Below are 15769 nucleotides of genomic sequence, written 5' to 3'. Positions count from 1 at the left end.
TTGAAGAAAAAGTAACCCAATAAAATACTCTACGCTAGAAATAATAGTCAAGGCGATTTCTGAACCCTTTACTTTTCGAGAAACGTTATTGGTTTTACAAAAAATGTGCACGATTTTGAGAGTCAAAGAAACGAGATCGTACGGCTTGCACCGGCCGGGAATCGAACCCGGACCTCCCGCTTGGAAGGCGAGAATTCTACCATTGAACTACCGATGCTTGCATAGGTCACACTTCGATATGACACACAAAAGAAGCCTAGATTAGTATACATTTAAAAAACCGCTCCCCGGCGGGGAATCGAACCCCGGTCTCTCGCGTGACAGGCGAGGATACTCACCACTATACTACCGAGGATGAATAAAAGTTGGTTATCTCAGTTTTTCAAACTTATAGTACTTCTATCCGAATTTTTTTCGCTAAGTCCCGGAGCATGCGCGATAGTCACTAATTAAATGAAAAAGTGAGTTTGAAGAAAAAGTAACCCAATAAAATACTCTACGCTAGAAATAATGGTCAAGGCGATTTCTGAACCCTTTACTTTTCGAGAAACGTTATTGGTTTTACAAAAAATGTGCACGATTTTGAGAGTCAAAGAAACGAGATCGTACGGCTTGCACCGGCCGGGAATCGAACCCGGACCTCCCGCTTGGAAGGCGAGAATTCTACCATTGAACTACCGATGCTTGCATAGGTCACACTTCGATATGACACACAAAAGAAGCCTAGATTAGTATACATATAATAAACCGCTCCCCGGCGGGGAATCGAACCCCGGTCTCTCGCGTGACAGGCGAGGATACTCACCACTATACTACCGAGGATGAGTAAAATTGGTTATCTCAGTTTTTTAAACTTATAGTACTTCTATCCGAATTTTTTTCGCTAAGTCCCGGAGCATGCGCGATAGTCACTAATTAAATGAAAAAGTGAGTTTGAAGAAAAAGTAACCCAATAAAATACTCTACGCTAGAAATAATAGTCAAGGCGATTTCTGAACCCTTTACTTTTCGAGAAACGTTATTGGTTTTACAAAAAATGTGCACGATTTTGAGAGTCAAAGAAACGAGATCGTACGGCTTGCACCGGCCGGGAATCGAACCCGGACCTCCCGCTTGGAAGGCGAGAATTCTACCATTGAACTACCGATGCTTGCATAGGTCACACTTCGATATGACACACAAAAGAAGCCTAGATTAGTATACATATAATAAACCGCTCCCCGGCGGGGAATCGAACCCCGGTCTCTCGCGTGACAGGCGAGGATACTCACCACTATACTACCGAGCATGAATGAAAGCTGGTTATCTCAGTTTTTTAAACTTATAGTACTTCTATCCGAATTTTTTTCGCAAAGTCCCGGAGCATGCGCGATAGTCACTAATTAAATGAAAAAGTGAGTTTGAAGAAAAAGTAACCCAATAAAATACTCTACGCTAGAAATAATAGTCAAGGCGATTTCTGAACCCTTTACTTTTCGAGAAACGTTATTGGTTTTACAAAAAATGTGCACGATTTTGAGAGTCAAAGAAACGAGATCGTACGGCTTGCACCGGCCGGGAATCGAACCCGGACCTCCCGCTTGGAAGGCGAGAATTCTACCATTGAACTACCGATGCTTGCATAGGTCACACTTCGATATGACACACAAAAGAAGCCTAGATTAGTATACATATAATAAACCGCTCCCCGGCGGGGAATCGAACCCCGGTCTCTCGCGTGACAGGCGAGGATACTCACCACTATACTACCGAGGATGAGTAAAATTGGTTATCTCAGTTTTTTAAACTTATAGTACTTCTATCCGAATTTTTTTCGCTAAGTCCCGGAGCATGCGCGATAGTCACTAATTAAATGAAAAAGTGAGTTTGAAGAAAAAGTAACCCAATAAAATACTCTACGCTAGAAATAATAGTCAAGGCGATTTCTGAACCCTTTACTTTTCGAGAAACGTTATTGGTTTTACAAAAAATGTGCACGATTTTGAGAGTCAAAGAAACGAGATCGTACGGCTTGCACCGGCCGGGAATCGAACCCGGACCTCCCGCTTGGAAGGCGAGAATTCTACCATTGAACTACCGATGCTTGCATAGGTCACACTTCGATATGACACACAAAAGAAGCCTAGATTAGTATACATATAATAAACCGCTCCCCGGCGGGGAATCGAACCCCGGTCTCTCGCGTGACAGGCGAGGATACTCACCACTATACTACCGAGGATGAATAAAAGTTGGTTATCTCAGTTTTTCAAACTTATAGTACTTCTATCCGAATTTTTTTCGCTAAGTCCCGGAGCATGCGCGATAGTCACTAATTAAATGAAAAAGTGAGTTTGAAGAAAAAGTAACCCAATAAAATACTCTACGCTAGAAATAATGGTCAAGGCGATTTCTGAACCCTTTACTTTTCGAGAAACGTTATTGGTTTTACAAAAAATGTGCACGATTTTGAGAGTCAAAGAAACGAGATCGTACGGCTTGCACCGGCCGGGAATCGAACCCGGACCTCCCGCTTGGAAGGCGAGAATTCTACCATTGAACTACCGATGCTTGCATAGGTCACACTTCGATATGACACACAAAAGAAGCCTAGATTAGTATACATATAATAAACCGCTCCCCGGCGGGGAATCGAACCCCGGTCTCTCGCGTGACAGGCGAGGATACTCACCACTATACTACCGAGGATGAGTAAAATTGGTTATCTCAGTTTTTTAAACTTATAGTACTTCTATCCGAATTTTTTTCGCTAAGTCCCGGAGCATGCGCGATAGTCACTAATTAAATGAAAAAGTGAGTTTGAAGAAAAAGTAACCCAATAAAATACTCTACGCTAGAAATAATAGTCAAGGCGATTTCTGAACCCTTTACTTTTCGAGAAACGTTATTGGTTTTACAAAAAATGTGCACGATTTTGAGAGTCAAAGAAACGAGATCGTACGGCTTGCACCGGCCGGGAATCGAACCCGGACCTCTCGCTTGGAAGGCGAGAATTCTACCATTGAACTACCGATGCTTGCATAGGTCACACTTCGATATGACACACAAAAGAAGCCTAGATTAGTATACATTTAAAAAACCGCTCCCCGGCGGGGAATCGAACCCCGGTCTCTCGCGTGACAGGCGAGGATACTCACCACTATACTACCGAGGATGAATAAAAGTTGGTTATCTCAGTTTTTCAAACTTATAGTACTTCTATCCGAATTTTTTTCGCTAAGTCCCGGAGCATGCGCGATAGTCACTAATTAAATGAAAAAGTGAGTTTGAAGAAAAAGTAACCCAATAAAATACTCTACGCTAGAAATAATGGTCAAGGCGATTTCTGAACCCTTTACTTTTCGAGAAACGTTATTGGTTTTACAAAAAATGTGCACGATTTTGAGAGTCAAAGAAACGAGATCGTACGGGTTGCACCGGCCGGGAATCGAACCCGGACCTCCCGCTTGGAAGGCGAGAATTCTACCATTGAACTACCGATGCTTGCATAGGTCACACTTCGATATGACACACAAAAGAAGCCTAGATTAGTATACATATAATAAACCGCTCCCCGGCGGGGAATCGAACCCCGGTCTCTCGCGTGACAGGCGAGGATACTCACCACTATACTACCGAGGATGAATAAAAGTTGGTTATCTCAGTTTTTCAAACTTATAGTACTTCTATCCGAATTTTTTTCGCTAAGTCCCGGAGCATGCGCGATAGTCACTAATTAAATGAAAAAGTGAGTTTGAAGAAAAAGTAACCCAATAAAATACTCTACGCTAGAAATAATGGTCAAGGCGATTTCTGAACCCTTTACTTTTCGAGAAACGTTATTGGTTTTACAAAAAATGTGCACGATTTTGAGAGTCAAAGAAACGAGATCGTACGGCTTGCACCGGCCGGGAATCGAACCCGGACCTCCCGCTTGGAAGGCGAGAATTCTACCATTGAACTACCGATGCTTGCATAGGTCACACTTCGATATGACACACAAAAGAAGCCTAGATTAGTATACATATAATAAACCGCTCCCCGGCGGGGAATCGAACCCCGGTCTCTCGCGTGACAGGCGAGGATACTCACCACTATACTACCGAGGATGAGTAAAATTGGTTATCTCAGTTTTTTAAACTTATAGTACTTCTATCCGAATTTTTTTCGCTAAGTCCCGGAGCATGCGCGATAGTCACTAATTAAATGAAAAAGTGAGTTTGAAGAAAAAGTAACCCAATAAAATACTCTACGCTAGAAATAATAGTCAAGGCGATTTCTGAACCCTTTACTTTTCGAGAAACGTTATTGGTTTTACAAAAAATGTGCACGATTTTGAGAGTCAAAGAAACGAGATCGTACGGCTTGCACCGGCCGGGAATCGAACCCGGACCTCCCGCTTGGAAGGCGAGAATTCTACCATTGAACTACCGATGCTTGCATAGGTCACACTTCGATATGACACACAAAAGAAGCCTAGATTAGTATACATTTAAAAAACCGCTCCCCGGCGGGGAATCGAACCCCGGTCTCTCGCGTGACAGGCGAGGATACTCACCACTATACTACCGAGGATGAATAAAAGTTGGTTATCTCAGTTTTTCAAACTTATAGTACTTCTATCCGAATTTTTTTCGCTAAGTCCCGGAGCATGCGCGATAGTCACTAATTAAATGAAAAAGTGAGTTTGAAGAAAAAGTAACCCAATAAAATACTCTACGCTAGAAATAATGGTCAAGGCGATTTCTGAACCCTTTACTTTTCGAGAAACGTTATTGGTTTTACAAAAAATGTGCACGATTTTGAGAGTCAAAGAAACGAGATCGTACGGGTTGCACCGGCCGGGAATCGAACCCGGACCTCCCGCTTGGAAGGCGAGAATTCTACCATTGAACTACCGATGCTTGCATAGGTCACACTTCGATATGACACACAAAAGAAGCCTAGATTAGTATACATATAATAAACCGCTCCCCGGCGGGGAATCGAACCCCGGTCTCTCGCGTGACAGGCGAGGATACTCACCACTATACTACCGAGGATGAGTAAAATTGGTTATCTCAGTTTTTTAAACTTATAGTACTTCTATCCGAATTTTTTTCGCTAAGTCCCGGAGCATGCGCGATAGTCACTAATTAAATGAAAAAGTGAGTTTGAAGAAAAAGTAACCCAATAAAATACTCTACGCTAGAAATAATAGTCAAGGCGATTTCTGAACCCTTTACTTTTCGAGAAACGTTATTGGTTTTACAAAAAATGTGCACGATTTTGAGAGTCAAAGAAACGAGATCGTACGGCTTGCACCGGCCGGGAATCGAACCCGGACCTCCCGCTTGGAAGGCGAGAATTCTACCATTGAACTACCGATGCTTGCATAGGTCACACTTCGATATGACACACAAAAGAAGCCTAGATTAGTATACATTTAAAAAACCGCTCCCCGGCGGGGAATCGAACCCCGGTCTCTCGCGTGACAGGCGAGGATACTCACCACTATACTACCGAGGATGAATAAAAGTTGGTTATCTCAGTTTTTCAAACTTATAGTACTTCTATCCGAATTTTTTTCGCTAAGTCCCGGAGCATGCGCGATAGTCACTAATTAAATGAAAAAGTGAGTTTGAAGAAAAAGTAACCCAATAAAATACTCTACGCTAGAAATAATGGTCAAGGCGATTTCTGAACCCTTTACTTTTCGAGAAACGTTATTGGTTTTACAAAAAATGTGCACGATTTTGAGAGTCAAAGAAACGAGATCGTACGGCTTGCACCGGCCGGGAATCGAACCCGGACCTCCCGCTTGGAAGGCGAGAATTCTACCATTGAACTACCGATGCTTGCATAGGTCACACTTCGATATGACACACAAAAGAAGCCTAGATTAGTATACATATAATAAACCGCTCCCCGGCGGGGAATCGAACCCCGGTCTCTCGCGTGACAGGCGAGGATACTCACCACTATACTACCGAGGATGAGTAAAATTGGTTATCTCAGTTTTTTAAACTTATAGTACTTCTATCCGAATTTTTTTCGCTAAGTCCCGGAGCATGCGCGATAGTCACTAATTAAATGAAAAAGTGAGTTTGAAGAAAAAGTAACCCAATAAAATACTCTACGCTAGAAATAATAGTCAAGGCGATTTCTGAACCCTTTACTTTTCGAGAAACGTTATTGGTTTTACAAAAAATGTGCACGATTTTGAGAGTCAAAGAAACGAGATCGTACGGCTTGCACCGGCCGGGAATCGAACCCGGACCTCCCGCTTGGAAGGCGAGAATTCTACCATTGAACTACCGATGCTTGCATAGGTCACACTTCGATATGACACACAAAAGAAGCCTAGATTAGTATACATTTAAAAAACCGCTCCCCGGCGGGGAATCGAACCCCGGTCTCTCGCGTGACAGGCGAGGATACTCACCACTATACTACCGAGGATGAATAAAAGTTGGTTATCTCAGTTTTTCAAACTTATAGTACTTCTATCCGAATTTTTTTCGCTAAGTCCCGGAGCATGCGCGATAGTCACTAATTAAATGAAAAAGTGAGTTTGAAGAAAAAGTAACCCAATAAAATACTCTACGCTAGAAATAATGGTCAAGGCGATTTCTGAACCCTTTACTTTTCGAGAAACGTTATTGGTTTTACAAAAAATGTGCACGATTTTGAGAGTCAAAGAAACGAGATCGTACGGGTTGCACCGGCCGGGAATCGAACCCGGACCTCCCGCTTGGAAGGCGAGAATTCTACCATTGAACTACCGATGCTTGCATAGGTCACACTTCGATATGACACACAAAAGAAGCCTAGATTAGTATACATATAATAAACCGCTCCCCGGCGGGGAATCGAACCCCGGTCTCTCGCGTGACAGGCGAGGATACTCACCACTATACTACCGAGGATGAGTAAAATTGGTTATCTCAGTTTTTTAAACTTATAGTACTTCTATCCGAATTTTTTTCGCTAAGTCCCGGAGCATGCGCGATAGTCACTAATTAAATGAAAAAGTGAGTTTGAAGAAAAAGTAACCCAATAAAATACTCTACGCTAGAAATAATAGTCAAGGCGATTTCTGAACCCTTTACTTTTCGAGAAACGTTATTGGTTTTACAAAAAATGTGCACGATTTTGAGAGTCAAAGAAACGAGATCGTACGGCTTGCACCGGCCGGGAATCGAACCCGGACCTCCCGCTTGGAAGGCGAGAATTCTACCATTGAACTACCGATGCTTGCATAGGTCACACTTCGATATGACACACAAAAGAAGCCTAGATTAGTATACATTTAAAAAACCGCTCCCCGGCGGGGAATCGAACCCCGGTCTCTCGCGTGACAGGCGAGGATACTCACCACTATACTACCGAGGATGAATAAAAGTTGGTTATCTCAGTTTTTCAAACTTATAGTACTTCTATCCGAATTTTTTTCGCTAAGTCCCGGAGCATGCGCGATAGTCACTAATTAAATGAAAAAGTGAGTTTGAAGAAAAAGTAACCCAATAAAATACTCTACGCTAGAAATAATGGTCAAGGCGATTTCTGAACCCTTTACTTTTCGAGAAACGTTATTGGTTTTACAAAAAATGTGCACGATTTTGAGAGTCAAAGAAACGAGATCGTACGGCTTGCACCGGCCGGGAATCGAACCCGGACCTCCCGCTTGGAAGGCGAGAATTCTACCATTGAACTACCGATGCTTGCATAGGTCACACTTCGATATGACACACAAAAGAAGCCTAGATTAGTATACATATAATAAACCGCTCCCCGGCGGGGAATCGAACCCCGGTCTCTCGCGTGACAGGCGAGGATACTCACCACTATACTACCGAGGATGAGTAAAATTGGTTATCTCAGTTTTTTAAACTTATAGTACTTCTATCCGAATTTTTTTCGCTAAGTCCCGGAGCATGCGCGATAGTCACTAATTAAATGAAAAAGTGAGTTTGAAGAAAAAGTAACCCAATAAAATACTCTACGCTAGAAATAATAGTCAAGGCGATTTCTGAACCCTTTACTTTTCGAGAAACGTTATTGGTTTTACAAAAAATGTGCACGATTTTGAGAGTCAAAGAAACGAGATCGTACGGCTTGCACCGGCCGGGAATCGAACCCGGACCTCCCGCTTGGAAGGCGAGAATTCTACCATTGAACTACCGATGCTTGCATAGGTCACACTTCGATATGACACACAAAAGAAGCCTAGATTAGTATACATTTAAAAAACCGCTCCCCGGCGGGGAATCGAACCCCGGTCTCTCGCGTGACAGGCGAGGATACTCACCACTATACTACCGAGGATGAATAAAAGTTGGTTATCTCAGTTTTTCAAACTTATAGTACTTCTATCCGAATTTTTTTCGCTAAGTCCCGGAGCATGCGCGATAGTCACTAATTAAATGAAAAAGTGAGTTTGAAGAAAAAGTAACCCAATAAAATACTCTACGCTAGAAATAATGGTCAAGGCGATTTCTGAACCCTTTACTTTTCGAGAAACGTTATTGGTTTTACAAAAAATGTGCACGATTTTGAGAGTCAAAGAAACGAGATCGTACGGGTTGCACCGGCCGGGAATCGAACCCGGACCTCCCGCTTGGAAGGCGAGAATTCTACCATTGAACTACCGATGCTTGCATAGGTCACACTTCGATATGACACACAAAAGAAGCCTAGATTAGTATACATATAATAAACCGCTCCCCGGCGGGGAATCGAACCCCGGTCTCTCGCGTGACAGGCGAGGATACTCACCACTATACTACCGAGGATGAGTAAAATTGGTTATCTCAGTTTTTTAAACTTATAGTACTTCTATCCGAATTTTTTTCGCTAAGTCCCGGAGCATGCGCGATAGTCACTAATTAAATGAAAAAGTGAGTTTGAAGAAAAAGTAACCCAATAAAATACTCTACGCTAGAAATAATAGTCAAGGCGATTTCTGAACCCTTTACTTTTCGAGAAACGTTATTGGTTTTACAAAAAATGTGCACGATTTTGAGAGTCAAAGAAACGAGATCGTACGGCTTGCACCGGCCGGGAATCGAACCCGGACCTCCCGCTTGGAAGGCGAGAATTCTACCATTGAACTACCGATGCTTGCATAGGTCACACTTCGATATGACACACAAAAGAAGCCTAGATTAGTATACATTTAAAAAACCGCTCCCCGGCGGGGAATCGAACCCCGGTCTCTCGCGTGACAGGCGAGGATACTCACCACTATACTACCGAGGATGAATAAAAGTTGGTTATCTCAGTTTTTCAAACTTATAGTACTTCTATCCGAATTTTTTTCGCTAAGTCCCGGAGCATGCGCGATAGTCACTAATTAAATGAAAAAGTGAGTTTGAAGAAAAAGTAACCCAATAAAATACTCTACGCTAGAAATAATGGTCAAGGCGATTTCTGAACCCTTTACTTTTCGAGAAACGTTATTGGTTTTACAAAAAATGTGCACGATTTTGAGAGTCAAAGAAACGAGATCGTACGGGTTGCACCGGCCGGGAATCGAACCCGGACCTCCCGCTTGGAAGGCGAGAATTCTACCATTGAACTACCGATGCTTGCATAGGTCACACTTCGATATGACACACAAAAGAAGCCTAGATTAGTATACATATAATAAACCGCTCCCCGGCGGGGAATCGAACCCCGGTCTCTCGCGTGACAGGCGAGGATACTCACCACTATACTACCGAGGATGAGTAAAATTGGTTATCTCAGTTTTTTAAACTTATAGTACTTCTATCCGAATTTTTTTCGCTAAGTCCCGGAGCATGCGCGATAGTCACTAATTAAATGAAAAAGTGAGTTTGAAGAAAAAGTAACCCAATAAAATACTCTACGCTAGAAATAATAGTCAAGGCGATTTCTGAACCCTTTACTTTTCGAGAAACGTTATTGGTTTTACAAAAAATGTGCACGATTTTGAGAGTCAAAGAAACGAGATCGTACGGCTTGCACCGGCCGGGAATCGAACCCGGACCTCCCGCTTGGAAGGCGAGAATTCTACCATTGAACTACCGATGCTTGCATAGGTCACACTTCGATATGACACACAAAAGAAGCCTAGATTAGTATACATTTAAAAAACCGCTCCCCGGCGGGGAATCGAACCCCGGTCTCTCGCGTGACAGGCGAGGATACTCACCACTATACTACCGAGGATGAATAAAAGTTGGTTATCTCAGTTTTTCAAACTTATAGTACTTCTATCCGAATTTTTTTCGCTAAGTCCCGGAGCATGCGCGATAGTCACTAATTAAATGAAAAAGTGAGTTTGAAGAAAAAGTAACCCAATAAAATACTCTACGCTAGAAATAATGGTCAAGGCGATTTCTGAACCCTTTACTTTTCGAGAAACGTTATTGGTTTTACAAAAAATGTGCACGATTTTGAGAGTCAAAGAAACGAGATCGTACGGCTTGCACCGGCCGGGAATCGAACCCGGACCTCCCGCTTGGAAGGCGAGAATTCTACCATTGAACTACCGATGCTTGCATAGGTCACACTTCGATATGACACACAAAAGAAGCCTAGATTAGTATACATATAATAAACCGCTCCCCGGCGGGGAATCGAACCCCGGTCTCTCGCGTGACAGGCGAGGATACTCACCACTATACTACCGAGGATGAGTAAAATTGGTTATCTCAGTTTTTTAAACTTATAGTACTTCTATCCGAATTTTTTTCGCTAAGTCCCGGAGCATGCGCGATAGTCACTAATTAAATGAAAAAGTGAGTTTGAAGAAAAAGTAACCCAATAAAATACTCTACGCTAGAAATAATAGTCAAGGCGATTTCTGAACCCTTTACTTTTCGAGAAACGTTATTGGTTTTACAAAAAATGTGCACGATTTTGAGAGTCAAAGAAACGAGATCGTACGGCTTGCACCGGCCGGGAATCGAACCCGGACCTCCCGCTTGGAAGGCGAGAATTCTACCATTGAACTACCGATGCTTGCATAGGTCACACTTCGATATGACACACAAAAGAAGCCTAGATTAGTATACATTTAAAAAACCGCTCCCCGGCGGGGAATCGAACCCCGGTCTCTCGCGTGACAGGCGAGGATACTCACCACTATACTACCGAGGATGAATAAAAGTTGGTTATCTCAGTTTTTCAAACTTATAGTACTTCTATCCGAATTTTTTTCGCTAAGTCCCGGAGCATGCGCGATAGTCACTAATTAAATGAAAAAGTGAGTTTGAAGAAAAAGTAACCCAATAAAATACTCTACGCTAGAAATAATGGTCAAGGCGATTTCTGAACCCTTTACTTTTCGAGAAACGTTATTGGTTTTACAAAAAATGTGCACGATTTTGAGAGTCAAAGAAACGAGATCGTACGGGTTGCACCGGCCGGGAATCGAACCCGGACCTCCCGCTTGGAAGGCGAGAATTCTACCATTGAACTACCGATGCTTGCATAGGTCACACTTCGATATGACACACAAAAGAAGCCTAGATTAGTATACATATAATAAACCGCTCCCCGGCGGGGAATCGAACCCCGGTCTCTCGCGTGACAGGCGAGGATACTCACCACTATACTACCGAGGATGAATAAAAGTTGGTTATCTCAGTTTTTTAAACTTATAGTACTTCTATCCGAATTTTTTTCGCTAAGTCCCGGAGCATGCGCGATAGTCACTAATTAAATGAAAAAGTGAGTTTGAAGAAAAAGTAACCCAATAAAATACTCTACGCTAGAAATAATGGTCAAGGCGATTTCTGAACCCTTTACTTTTCGAGAAACGTTATTGGTTTTACAAAAAATGTGCACGATTTTGAGAGTCAAAGAAACGAGATCGTACGGCTTGCACCGGCCGGGAATCGAACCCGGACCTCCCGCTTGGAAGGCGAGAATTCTACCATTGAACTACCGATGCTTGCATAGGTCACACTTCGATATGACACACAAAAGAAGCCTAGATTAGTATACATATAATAAACCGCTCCCCGGCGGGGAATCGAACCCCGGTCTCTCGCGTGACAGGCGAGGATACTCACCACTATACTACCGAGGATGAGTAAAATTGGTTATCTCAGTTTTTTAAACTTATAGTACTTCTATCCGAATTTTTTTCGCTAAGTCCCGGAGCATGCGCGATAGTCACTAATTAAATGAAAAAGTGAGTTTGAAGAAAAAGAAACCCAATAAAATACTCTACGCTAGAAATAATAGTCAAGGCGATTTCTGAACCCTTTACTTTTCGAGAAACGTTATTGGTTTTACAAAAAATGTGCACGATTTTGAGAGTCAAAGAAACGAGATCGTACGGCTTGCACCGGCCGGGAATCGAACCCGGACCTCCCGCTTGGAAGGCGAGAATTCTACCATTGAACTACCGATGCTTGCATAGGTCACACTTCGATATGACACACAAAAGAAGCCTAGATTAGTATACATTTAAAAAACCGCTCCCCGGCGGGGAATCGAACCCCGGTCTCTCGCGTGACAGGCGAGGATACTCACCACTATACTACCGAGGATGAATAAAAGTTGGTTATCTCAGTTTTTCAAACTTATAGTACTTCTATCCGAATTTTTTTCGCTAAGTCCCGGAGCATGCGCGATAGTCACTAATTAAATGAAAAAGTGAGTTTGAAGAAAAAGTAACCCAATAAAATACTCTACGCTAGAAATAATAGTCAAGGCGATTTCTGAACCCTTTACTTTTCGAGAAACGTTATTGGTTTTACAAAAAATGTGCACGATTTTGAGAGTCAAAGAAACGAGATCGTACGGGTTGCACCGGCCGGGAATCGAACCCGGACCTCCCGCTTGGAAGGCGAGAATTCTACCATTGAACTACCGATGCTTGCTTAGGTCACACTTCGATATGACACACAAAAGAAGCCTAGATTAGTATACATTTAAAAAACCGCTCCCCGGCGGGGAATCGAACCCCGGTCTCTCGCGTGACAGGCGAGGATACTCACCACTATACTACCGAGGATGAGTAAAAGTTGGTTATCTCAGTTTTTTAAACTTATAGTACTTCTATCCGAATTTTTTTCGCTAAGTCCCGGAGCATGCGCGATAGTCACTAATTAAATGAAAAAGTGAGTTTGAAGAAAAAGTAACCCAATAAAATACTCTACGCTAGAAATAATGGTCAAGGCGATTTCTGAACCCTTTACTTTTCGAGAAACGTTATTGGTTTTACAAAAAATGTGCACGATTTTGAGAGTCAAAGAAACGAGATCGTACGGGTTGCACCGGCCGGGAATCGAACCCGGACCTCCCGCTTGGAAGGCGAGAATTCTACCATTGAACTACCGATGCTTGCATAGGTCACACTTCGATATGACACACAAAAGAAGCCTAGATTAGTATACATATAATAAACCGCTCCCCGGCGGGGAATCGAACCCCGGTCTCTCGCGTGACAGGCGAGGATACTCACCACTATACTACCGAGGATGAGTAAAATTGGTTATCTCAGTTTTTTAAACTTATAGTACTTCTATCCGAATTTTTTTCGCTAAGTCCCGGAGCATGCGCGATAGTCACTAATTAAATGAAAAAGTGAGTTTGAAGAAAAAGTAACCCAATAAAATACTCTACGCTAGAAATAATAGTCAAGGCGATTTCTGAACCCTTTACTTTTCGAGAAACGTTATTGGTTTTACAAAAAATGTGCACGATTTTGAGAGTCAAAGAAACGAGATCGTACGGCTTGCACCGGCCGGGAATCGAACCCGGACCTCCCGCTTGGAAGGCGAGAATTCTACCATTGAACTACCGATGCTTGCATAGGTCACACTTCGATATGACACACAAAAGAAGCCTAGATTAGTATACATTTAAAAAACCGCTCCCCGGCGGGGAATCGAACCCCGGTCTCTCGCGTGACAGGCGAGGATACTCACCACTATACTACCGAGGATGAATAAAAGTTGGTTATCTCAGTTTTTCAAACTTATAGTACTTCTATCCGAATTTTTTTCGCTAAGTCCCGGAGCATGCGCGATAGTCACTAATTAAATGAAAAAGTGAGTTTGAAGAAAAAGTAACCCAATAAAATACTCTACGCTAGAAATAATGGTCAAGGCGATTTCTGAACCCTTTACTTTTCGAGAAACGTTATTGGTTTTACAAAAAATGTGCACGATTTTGAGAGTCAAAGAAACGAGATCGTACGGCTTGCACCGGCCGGGAATCGAACCCGGACCTCCCGCTTGGAAGGCGAGAATTCTACCATTGAACTACCGATGCTTGCATAGGTCACACTTCGATATGACACACAAAAGAAGCCTAGATTAGTATACATATAATAAACCGCTCCCCGGCGGGGAATCGAACCCCGGTCTCTCGCGTGACAGGCGAGGATACTCACCACTATACTACCGAGGATGAGTAAAATTGGTTATCTCAGTTTTTTAAACTTATAGTACTTCTATCCGAATTTTTTTCGCTAAGTCCCGGAGCATGCGCGATAGTCACTAATTAAATGAAAAAGTGAGTTTGAAGAAAAAGAAACCCAATAAAATACTCTACGCTAGAAATAATAGTCAAGGCGATTTCTGAACCCTTTACTTTTCGAGAAACGTTATTGGTTTTACAAAAAATGTGCACGATTTTGAGAGTCAAAGAAACGAGATCGTACGGCTTGCACCGGCCGGGAATCGAACCCGGACCTCCCGCTTGGAAGGCGAGAATTCTACCATTGAACTACCGATGCTTGCATAGGTCACACTTCGATATGACACACAAAAGAAGCCTAGATTAGTATACATTTAAAAAACCGCTCCCCGGCGGGGAATCGAACCCCGGTCTCTCGCGTGACAGGCGAGGATACTCACCACTATACTACCGAGGATGAATAAAAGTTGGTTATCTCAGTTTTTCAAACTTATAGTACTTCTATCCGAATTTTTTTCGCTAAGTCCCGGAGCATGCGCGATAGTCACTAATTAAATGAAAAAGTGAGTTTGAAGAAAAAGTAACCCAATAAAATACTCTACGCTAGAAATAATAGTCAAGGCGATTTCTGAACCCTTTACTTTTCGAGAAACGTTATTGGTTTTACAAAAAATGTGCACGATTTTGAGAGTCAAAGAAACGAGATCGTACGGCTTGCACCGGCCGGGAATCGAACCCGGACCTCCCGCTTGGAAGGCGAGAATTCTACCATTGAACTACCGATGCTTGCATAGGTCACACTTCGATATGACACACAAAAGAAGCCTAGATTAGTATACATTTAAAAAACCGCTCCCCGGCGGGGAATCGAACCCCGGTCTCTCGCGTGACAGGCGAGGATACTCACCACTATACTACCGAGGATGAGTAAAAGTTGGTTATCTCAGTTTTTTAAACTTATAGTACTTCTATCCGAATTTTTTTCGCTAAGTCCCGGAGCATGCGCGATAGTCACTAATTAAATGAAAAAGTGAGTTTGAAGAAAAAGTAACCCAATAAAATACTCTACGCTAGAAATAATGGTCAAGGCGATTTCTGAACCCTTTACTTTTCGAGAAACGTTATTGGTTTTACAAAAAATGTGCACGATTTTGAGAGTCAAAGAAACGAGATCGTACGGCTTGCACCGGCCGGGAATCGAACCCGGACCTCCCGCTTGGAAGGCGAGAATTCTACCATTGAACTACCGATGCTTGCATAGGTCACACTTCGATATGACACACAAAAGAAGCCTAGATTAGTATACATTTAAAAAACCGCTCCCCGGCGGGGAATCGAACCCCGGTCTCTCGCGTGACAGGCGAGGATACTCACCACTATACTACCGAGGATGAATAAAAGTTGGTTA

At 42.7% G+C, this 15769-nt stretch overlaps 68 non-coding genes across 68 annotated transcripts; all 68 read right to left on the bottom strand.

Moving 5' to 3' along the window:
- Positions 1-146: 146 nt before the first annotated feature.
- Positions 147-217, bottom strand: TRNAG-UCC (transfer RNA glycine (anticodon UCC)). The gene has a single exon. It is a non-coding gene; the product is annotated as a tRNA-Gly (tRNA).
- A 66-nt stretch (positions 218-283) lies between these two features.
- On the bottom strand, positions 284-355 carry TRNAD-GUC (transfer RNA aspartic acid (anticodon GUC)). The gene has a single exon. It is a non-coding gene; the product is annotated as a tRNA-Asp (tRNA).
- Positions 356-613: 258 nt separating this feature from the next.
- On the bottom strand, positions 614-684 carry TRNAG-UCC (transfer RNA glycine (anticodon UCC)). Its single transcript has one exon. It is a non-coding gene; the product is annotated as a tRNA-Gly (tRNA).
- Positions 685-750: 66 nt separating this feature from the next.
- Positions 751-822, bottom strand: TRNAD-GUC (transfer RNA aspartic acid (anticodon GUC)). The gene has a single exon. It is a non-coding gene; the product is annotated as a tRNA-Asp (tRNA).
- A 257-nt stretch (positions 823-1079) lies between these two features.
- On the bottom strand, positions 1080-1150 carry TRNAG-UCC (transfer RNA glycine (anticodon UCC)). Its single transcript has one exon. It is a non-coding gene; the product is annotated as a tRNA-Gly (tRNA).
- Positions 1151-1216: 66 nt separating this feature from the next.
- On the bottom strand, positions 1217-1288 carry TRNAD-GUC (transfer RNA aspartic acid (anticodon GUC)). The gene has a single exon. It is a non-coding gene; the product is annotated as a tRNA-Asp (tRNA).
- A 258-nt stretch (positions 1289-1546) lies between these two features.
- Positions 1547-1617, bottom strand: TRNAG-UCC (transfer RNA glycine (anticodon UCC)). The gene has a single exon. It is a non-coding gene; the product is annotated as a tRNA-Gly (tRNA).
- A 66-nt stretch (positions 1618-1683) lies between these two features.
- On the bottom strand, positions 1684-1755 carry TRNAD-GUC (transfer RNA aspartic acid (anticodon GUC)). Its single transcript has one exon. It is a non-coding gene; the product is annotated as a tRNA-Asp (tRNA).
- A 257-nt stretch (positions 1756-2012) lies between these two features.
- Positions 2013-2083, bottom strand: TRNAG-UCC (transfer RNA glycine (anticodon UCC)). Its single transcript has one exon. It is a non-coding gene; the product is annotated as a tRNA-Gly (tRNA).
- A 66-nt stretch (positions 2084-2149) lies between these two features.
- On the bottom strand, positions 2150-2221 carry TRNAD-GUC (transfer RNA aspartic acid (anticodon GUC)). Its single transcript has one exon. It is a non-coding gene; the product is annotated as a tRNA-Asp (tRNA).
- Positions 2222-2479: 258 nt separating this feature from the next.
- Positions 2480-2550, bottom strand: TRNAG-UCC (transfer RNA glycine (anticodon UCC)). Its single transcript has one exon. It is a non-coding gene; the product is annotated as a tRNA-Gly (tRNA).
- A 66-nt stretch (positions 2551-2616) lies between these two features.
- Positions 2617-2688, bottom strand: TRNAD-GUC (transfer RNA aspartic acid (anticodon GUC)). Its single transcript has one exon. It is a non-coding gene; the product is annotated as a tRNA-Asp (tRNA).
- Positions 2689-2945: 257 nt separating this feature from the next.
- Positions 2946-3016, bottom strand: TRNAG-UCC (transfer RNA glycine (anticodon UCC)). Its single transcript has one exon. It is a non-coding gene; the product is annotated as a tRNA-Gly (tRNA).
- Positions 3017-3082: 66 nt separating this feature from the next.
- TRNAD-GUC (transfer RNA aspartic acid (anticodon GUC)) lies at positions 3083-3154 on the bottom strand. Its single transcript has one exon. It is a non-coding gene; the product is annotated as a tRNA-Asp (tRNA).
- Positions 3155-3412: 258 nt separating this feature from the next.
- Positions 3413-3483, bottom strand: TRNAG-UCC (transfer RNA glycine (anticodon UCC)). Its single transcript has one exon. It is a non-coding gene; the product is annotated as a tRNA-Gly (tRNA).
- Positions 3484-3549: 66 nt separating this feature from the next.
- Positions 3550-3621, bottom strand: TRNAD-GUC (transfer RNA aspartic acid (anticodon GUC)). The gene has a single exon. It is a non-coding gene; the product is annotated as a tRNA-Asp (tRNA).
- Positions 3622-3879: 258 nt separating this feature from the next.
- Positions 3880-3950, bottom strand: TRNAG-UCC (transfer RNA glycine (anticodon UCC)). The gene has a single exon. It is a non-coding gene; the product is annotated as a tRNA-Gly (tRNA).
- Positions 3951-4016: 66 nt separating this feature from the next.
- Positions 4017-4088, bottom strand: TRNAD-GUC (transfer RNA aspartic acid (anticodon GUC)). The gene has a single exon. It is a non-coding gene; the product is annotated as a tRNA-Asp (tRNA).
- Positions 4089-4345: 257 nt separating this feature from the next.
- On the bottom strand, positions 4346-4416 carry TRNAG-UCC (transfer RNA glycine (anticodon UCC)). The gene has a single exon. It is a non-coding gene; the product is annotated as a tRNA-Gly (tRNA).
- A 66-nt stretch (positions 4417-4482) lies between these two features.
- TRNAD-GUC (transfer RNA aspartic acid (anticodon GUC)) lies at positions 4483-4554 on the bottom strand. Its single transcript has one exon. It is a non-coding gene; the product is annotated as a tRNA-Asp (tRNA).
- A 258-nt stretch (positions 4555-4812) lies between these two features.
- TRNAG-UCC (transfer RNA glycine (anticodon UCC)) lies at positions 4813-4883 on the bottom strand. The gene has a single exon. It is a non-coding gene; the product is annotated as a tRNA-Gly (tRNA).
- Positions 4884-4949: 66 nt separating this feature from the next.
- TRNAD-GUC (transfer RNA aspartic acid (anticodon GUC)) lies at positions 4950-5021 on the bottom strand. Its single transcript has one exon. It is a non-coding gene; the product is annotated as a tRNA-Asp (tRNA).
- Positions 5022-5278: 257 nt separating this feature from the next.
- TRNAG-UCC (transfer RNA glycine (anticodon UCC)) lies at positions 5279-5349 on the bottom strand. The gene has a single exon. It is a non-coding gene; the product is annotated as a tRNA-Gly (tRNA).
- Positions 5350-5415: 66 nt separating this feature from the next.
- On the bottom strand, positions 5416-5487 carry TRNAD-GUC (transfer RNA aspartic acid (anticodon GUC)). Its single transcript has one exon. It is a non-coding gene; the product is annotated as a tRNA-Asp (tRNA).
- A 258-nt stretch (positions 5488-5745) lies between these two features.
- Positions 5746-5816, bottom strand: TRNAG-UCC (transfer RNA glycine (anticodon UCC)). The gene has a single exon. It is a non-coding gene; the product is annotated as a tRNA-Gly (tRNA).
- A 66-nt stretch (positions 5817-5882) lies between these two features.
- On the bottom strand, positions 5883-5954 carry TRNAD-GUC (transfer RNA aspartic acid (anticodon GUC)). Its single transcript has one exon. It is a non-coding gene; the product is annotated as a tRNA-Asp (tRNA).
- A 257-nt stretch (positions 5955-6211) lies between these two features.
- Positions 6212-6282, bottom strand: TRNAG-UCC (transfer RNA glycine (anticodon UCC)). The gene has a single exon. It is a non-coding gene; the product is annotated as a tRNA-Gly (tRNA).
- A 66-nt stretch (positions 6283-6348) lies between these two features.
- On the bottom strand, positions 6349-6420 carry TRNAD-GUC (transfer RNA aspartic acid (anticodon GUC)). Its single transcript has one exon. It is a non-coding gene; the product is annotated as a tRNA-Asp (tRNA).
- A 258-nt stretch (positions 6421-6678) lies between these two features.
- On the bottom strand, positions 6679-6749 carry TRNAG-UCC (transfer RNA glycine (anticodon UCC)). The gene has a single exon. It is a non-coding gene; the product is annotated as a tRNA-Gly (tRNA).
- Positions 6750-6815: 66 nt separating this feature from the next.
- Positions 6816-6887, bottom strand: TRNAD-GUC (transfer RNA aspartic acid (anticodon GUC)). The gene has a single exon. It is a non-coding gene; the product is annotated as a tRNA-Asp (tRNA).
- A 257-nt stretch (positions 6888-7144) lies between these two features.
- On the bottom strand, positions 7145-7215 carry TRNAG-UCC (transfer RNA glycine (anticodon UCC)). Its single transcript has one exon. It is a non-coding gene; the product is annotated as a tRNA-Gly (tRNA).
- A 66-nt stretch (positions 7216-7281) lies between these two features.
- On the bottom strand, positions 7282-7353 carry TRNAD-GUC (transfer RNA aspartic acid (anticodon GUC)). The gene has a single exon. It is a non-coding gene; the product is annotated as a tRNA-Asp (tRNA).
- Positions 7354-7611: 258 nt separating this feature from the next.
- Positions 7612-7682, bottom strand: TRNAG-UCC (transfer RNA glycine (anticodon UCC)). Its single transcript has one exon. It is a non-coding gene; the product is annotated as a tRNA-Gly (tRNA).
- Positions 7683-7748: 66 nt separating this feature from the next.
- On the bottom strand, positions 7749-7820 carry TRNAD-GUC (transfer RNA aspartic acid (anticodon GUC)). The gene has a single exon. It is a non-coding gene; the product is annotated as a tRNA-Asp (tRNA).
- Positions 7821-8077: 257 nt separating this feature from the next.
- TRNAG-UCC (transfer RNA glycine (anticodon UCC)) lies at positions 8078-8148 on the bottom strand. Its single transcript has one exon. It is a non-coding gene; the product is annotated as a tRNA-Gly (tRNA).
- A 66-nt stretch (positions 8149-8214) lies between these two features.
- On the bottom strand, positions 8215-8286 carry TRNAD-GUC (transfer RNA aspartic acid (anticodon GUC)). The gene has a single exon. It is a non-coding gene; the product is annotated as a tRNA-Asp (tRNA).
- Positions 8287-8544: 258 nt separating this feature from the next.
- TRNAG-UCC (transfer RNA glycine (anticodon UCC)) lies at positions 8545-8615 on the bottom strand. The gene has a single exon. It is a non-coding gene; the product is annotated as a tRNA-Gly (tRNA).
- A 66-nt stretch (positions 8616-8681) lies between these two features.
- On the bottom strand, positions 8682-8753 carry TRNAD-GUC (transfer RNA aspartic acid (anticodon GUC)). Its single transcript has one exon. It is a non-coding gene; the product is annotated as a tRNA-Asp (tRNA).
- A 257-nt stretch (positions 8754-9010) lies between these two features.
- On the bottom strand, positions 9011-9081 carry TRNAG-UCC (transfer RNA glycine (anticodon UCC)). Its single transcript has one exon. It is a non-coding gene; the product is annotated as a tRNA-Gly (tRNA).
- Positions 9082-9147: 66 nt separating this feature from the next.
- Positions 9148-9219, bottom strand: TRNAD-GUC (transfer RNA aspartic acid (anticodon GUC)). The gene has a single exon. It is a non-coding gene; the product is annotated as a tRNA-Asp (tRNA).
- A 258-nt stretch (positions 9220-9477) lies between these two features.
- On the bottom strand, positions 9478-9548 carry TRNAG-UCC (transfer RNA glycine (anticodon UCC)). The gene has a single exon. It is a non-coding gene; the product is annotated as a tRNA-Gly (tRNA).
- Positions 9549-9614: 66 nt separating this feature from the next.
- TRNAD-GUC (transfer RNA aspartic acid (anticodon GUC)) lies at positions 9615-9686 on the bottom strand. Its single transcript has one exon. It is a non-coding gene; the product is annotated as a tRNA-Asp (tRNA).
- Positions 9687-9943: 257 nt separating this feature from the next.
- Positions 9944-10014, bottom strand: TRNAG-UCC (transfer RNA glycine (anticodon UCC)). Its single transcript has one exon. It is a non-coding gene; the product is annotated as a tRNA-Gly (tRNA).
- Positions 10015-10080: 66 nt separating this feature from the next.
- On the bottom strand, positions 10081-10152 carry TRNAD-GUC (transfer RNA aspartic acid (anticodon GUC)). Its single transcript has one exon. It is a non-coding gene; the product is annotated as a tRNA-Asp (tRNA).
- A 258-nt stretch (positions 10153-10410) lies between these two features.
- On the bottom strand, positions 10411-10481 carry TRNAG-UCC (transfer RNA glycine (anticodon UCC)). The gene has a single exon. It is a non-coding gene; the product is annotated as a tRNA-Gly (tRNA).
- A 66-nt stretch (positions 10482-10547) lies between these two features.
- TRNAD-GUC (transfer RNA aspartic acid (anticodon GUC)) lies at positions 10548-10619 on the bottom strand. Its single transcript has one exon. It is a non-coding gene; the product is annotated as a tRNA-Asp (tRNA).
- Positions 10620-10876: 257 nt separating this feature from the next.
- On the bottom strand, positions 10877-10947 carry TRNAG-UCC (transfer RNA glycine (anticodon UCC)). Its single transcript has one exon. It is a non-coding gene; the product is annotated as a tRNA-Gly (tRNA).
- A 66-nt stretch (positions 10948-11013) lies between these two features.
- On the bottom strand, positions 11014-11085 carry TRNAD-GUC (transfer RNA aspartic acid (anticodon GUC)). The gene has a single exon. It is a non-coding gene; the product is annotated as a tRNA-Asp (tRNA).
- Positions 11086-11343: 258 nt separating this feature from the next.
- Positions 11344-11414, bottom strand: TRNAG-UCC (transfer RNA glycine (anticodon UCC)). The gene has a single exon. It is a non-coding gene; the product is annotated as a tRNA-Gly (tRNA).
- Positions 11415-11480: 66 nt separating this feature from the next.
- On the bottom strand, positions 11481-11552 carry TRNAD-GUC (transfer RNA aspartic acid (anticodon GUC)). The gene has a single exon. It is a non-coding gene; the product is annotated as a tRNA-Asp (tRNA).
- Positions 11553-11810: 258 nt separating this feature from the next.
- Positions 11811-11881, bottom strand: TRNAG-UCC (transfer RNA glycine (anticodon UCC)). Its single transcript has one exon. It is a non-coding gene; the product is annotated as a tRNA-Gly (tRNA).
- A 66-nt stretch (positions 11882-11947) lies between these two features.
- Positions 11948-12019, bottom strand: TRNAD-GUC (transfer RNA aspartic acid (anticodon GUC)). The gene has a single exon. It is a non-coding gene; the product is annotated as a tRNA-Asp (tRNA).
- A 257-nt stretch (positions 12020-12276) lies between these two features.
- Positions 12277-12347, bottom strand: TRNAG-UCC (transfer RNA glycine (anticodon UCC)). The gene has a single exon. It is a non-coding gene; the product is annotated as a tRNA-Gly (tRNA).
- Positions 12348-12413: 66 nt separating this feature from the next.
- TRNAD-GUC (transfer RNA aspartic acid (anticodon GUC)) lies at positions 12414-12485 on the bottom strand. Its single transcript has one exon. It is a non-coding gene; the product is annotated as a tRNA-Asp (tRNA).
- Positions 12486-12743: 258 nt separating this feature from the next.
- On the bottom strand, positions 12744-12814 carry TRNAG-UCC (transfer RNA glycine (anticodon UCC)). Its single transcript has one exon. It is a non-coding gene; the product is annotated as a tRNA-Gly (tRNA).
- A 66-nt stretch (positions 12815-12880) lies between these two features.
- TRNAD-GUC (transfer RNA aspartic acid (anticodon GUC)) lies at positions 12881-12952 on the bottom strand. Its single transcript has one exon. It is a non-coding gene; the product is annotated as a tRNA-Asp (tRNA).
- A 258-nt stretch (positions 12953-13210) lies between these two features.
- On the bottom strand, positions 13211-13281 carry TRNAG-UCC (transfer RNA glycine (anticodon UCC)). The gene has a single exon. It is a non-coding gene; the product is annotated as a tRNA-Gly (tRNA).
- A 66-nt stretch (positions 13282-13347) lies between these two features.
- Positions 13348-13419, bottom strand: TRNAD-GUC (transfer RNA aspartic acid (anticodon GUC)). Its single transcript has one exon. It is a non-coding gene; the product is annotated as a tRNA-Asp (tRNA).
- Positions 13420-13676: 257 nt separating this feature from the next.
- On the bottom strand, positions 13677-13747 carry TRNAG-UCC (transfer RNA glycine (anticodon UCC)). Its single transcript has one exon. It is a non-coding gene; the product is annotated as a tRNA-Gly (tRNA).
- Positions 13748-13813: 66 nt separating this feature from the next.
- On the bottom strand, positions 13814-13885 carry TRNAD-GUC (transfer RNA aspartic acid (anticodon GUC)). The gene has a single exon. It is a non-coding gene; the product is annotated as a tRNA-Asp (tRNA).
- A 258-nt stretch (positions 13886-14143) lies between these two features.
- On the bottom strand, positions 14144-14214 carry TRNAG-UCC (transfer RNA glycine (anticodon UCC)). Its single transcript has one exon. It is a non-coding gene; the product is annotated as a tRNA-Gly (tRNA).
- A 66-nt stretch (positions 14215-14280) lies between these two features.
- TRNAD-GUC (transfer RNA aspartic acid (anticodon GUC)) lies at positions 14281-14352 on the bottom strand. The gene has a single exon. It is a non-coding gene; the product is annotated as a tRNA-Asp (tRNA).
- A 257-nt stretch (positions 14353-14609) lies between these two features.
- TRNAG-UCC (transfer RNA glycine (anticodon UCC)) lies at positions 14610-14680 on the bottom strand. Its single transcript has one exon. It is a non-coding gene; the product is annotated as a tRNA-Gly (tRNA).
- Positions 14681-14746: 66 nt separating this feature from the next.
- On the bottom strand, positions 14747-14818 carry TRNAD-GUC (transfer RNA aspartic acid (anticodon GUC)). The gene has a single exon. It is a non-coding gene; the product is annotated as a tRNA-Asp (tRNA).
- A 258-nt stretch (positions 14819-15076) lies between these two features.
- TRNAG-UCC (transfer RNA glycine (anticodon UCC)) lies at positions 15077-15147 on the bottom strand. The gene has a single exon. It is a non-coding gene; the product is annotated as a tRNA-Gly (tRNA).
- Positions 15148-15213: 66 nt separating this feature from the next.
- Positions 15214-15285, bottom strand: TRNAD-GUC (transfer RNA aspartic acid (anticodon GUC)). The gene has a single exon. It is a non-coding gene; the product is annotated as a tRNA-Asp (tRNA).
- A 258-nt stretch (positions 15286-15543) lies between these two features.
- TRNAG-UCC (transfer RNA glycine (anticodon UCC)) lies at positions 15544-15614 on the bottom strand. The gene has a single exon. It is a non-coding gene; the product is annotated as a tRNA-Gly (tRNA).
- A 66-nt stretch (positions 15615-15680) lies between these two features.
- TRNAD-GUC (transfer RNA aspartic acid (anticodon GUC)) lies at positions 15681-15752 on the bottom strand. The gene has a single exon. It is a non-coding gene; the product is annotated as a tRNA-Asp (tRNA).
- Between the last annotated feature and the right edge of the window lie 17 nt (positions 15753-15769).

The sequence above is a fragment of the Phalangium opilio genome, unplaced genomic scaffold, assembly GCF_054372755.1.
Source record: "Phalangium opilio isolate 3A_F unplaced genomic scaffold, DU_Popi_V2 ptg000352l_1, whole genome shotgun sequence".
Classification (NCBI taxonomy): domain Eukaryota; kingdom Metazoa; phylum Arthropoda; class Arachnida; order Opiliones; family Phalangiidae; genus Phalangium; species Phalangium opilio.
Note: the sequence above shows the minus strand (reverse complement) of the source record. Positions and strands in the feature narration are given on the sequence as shown.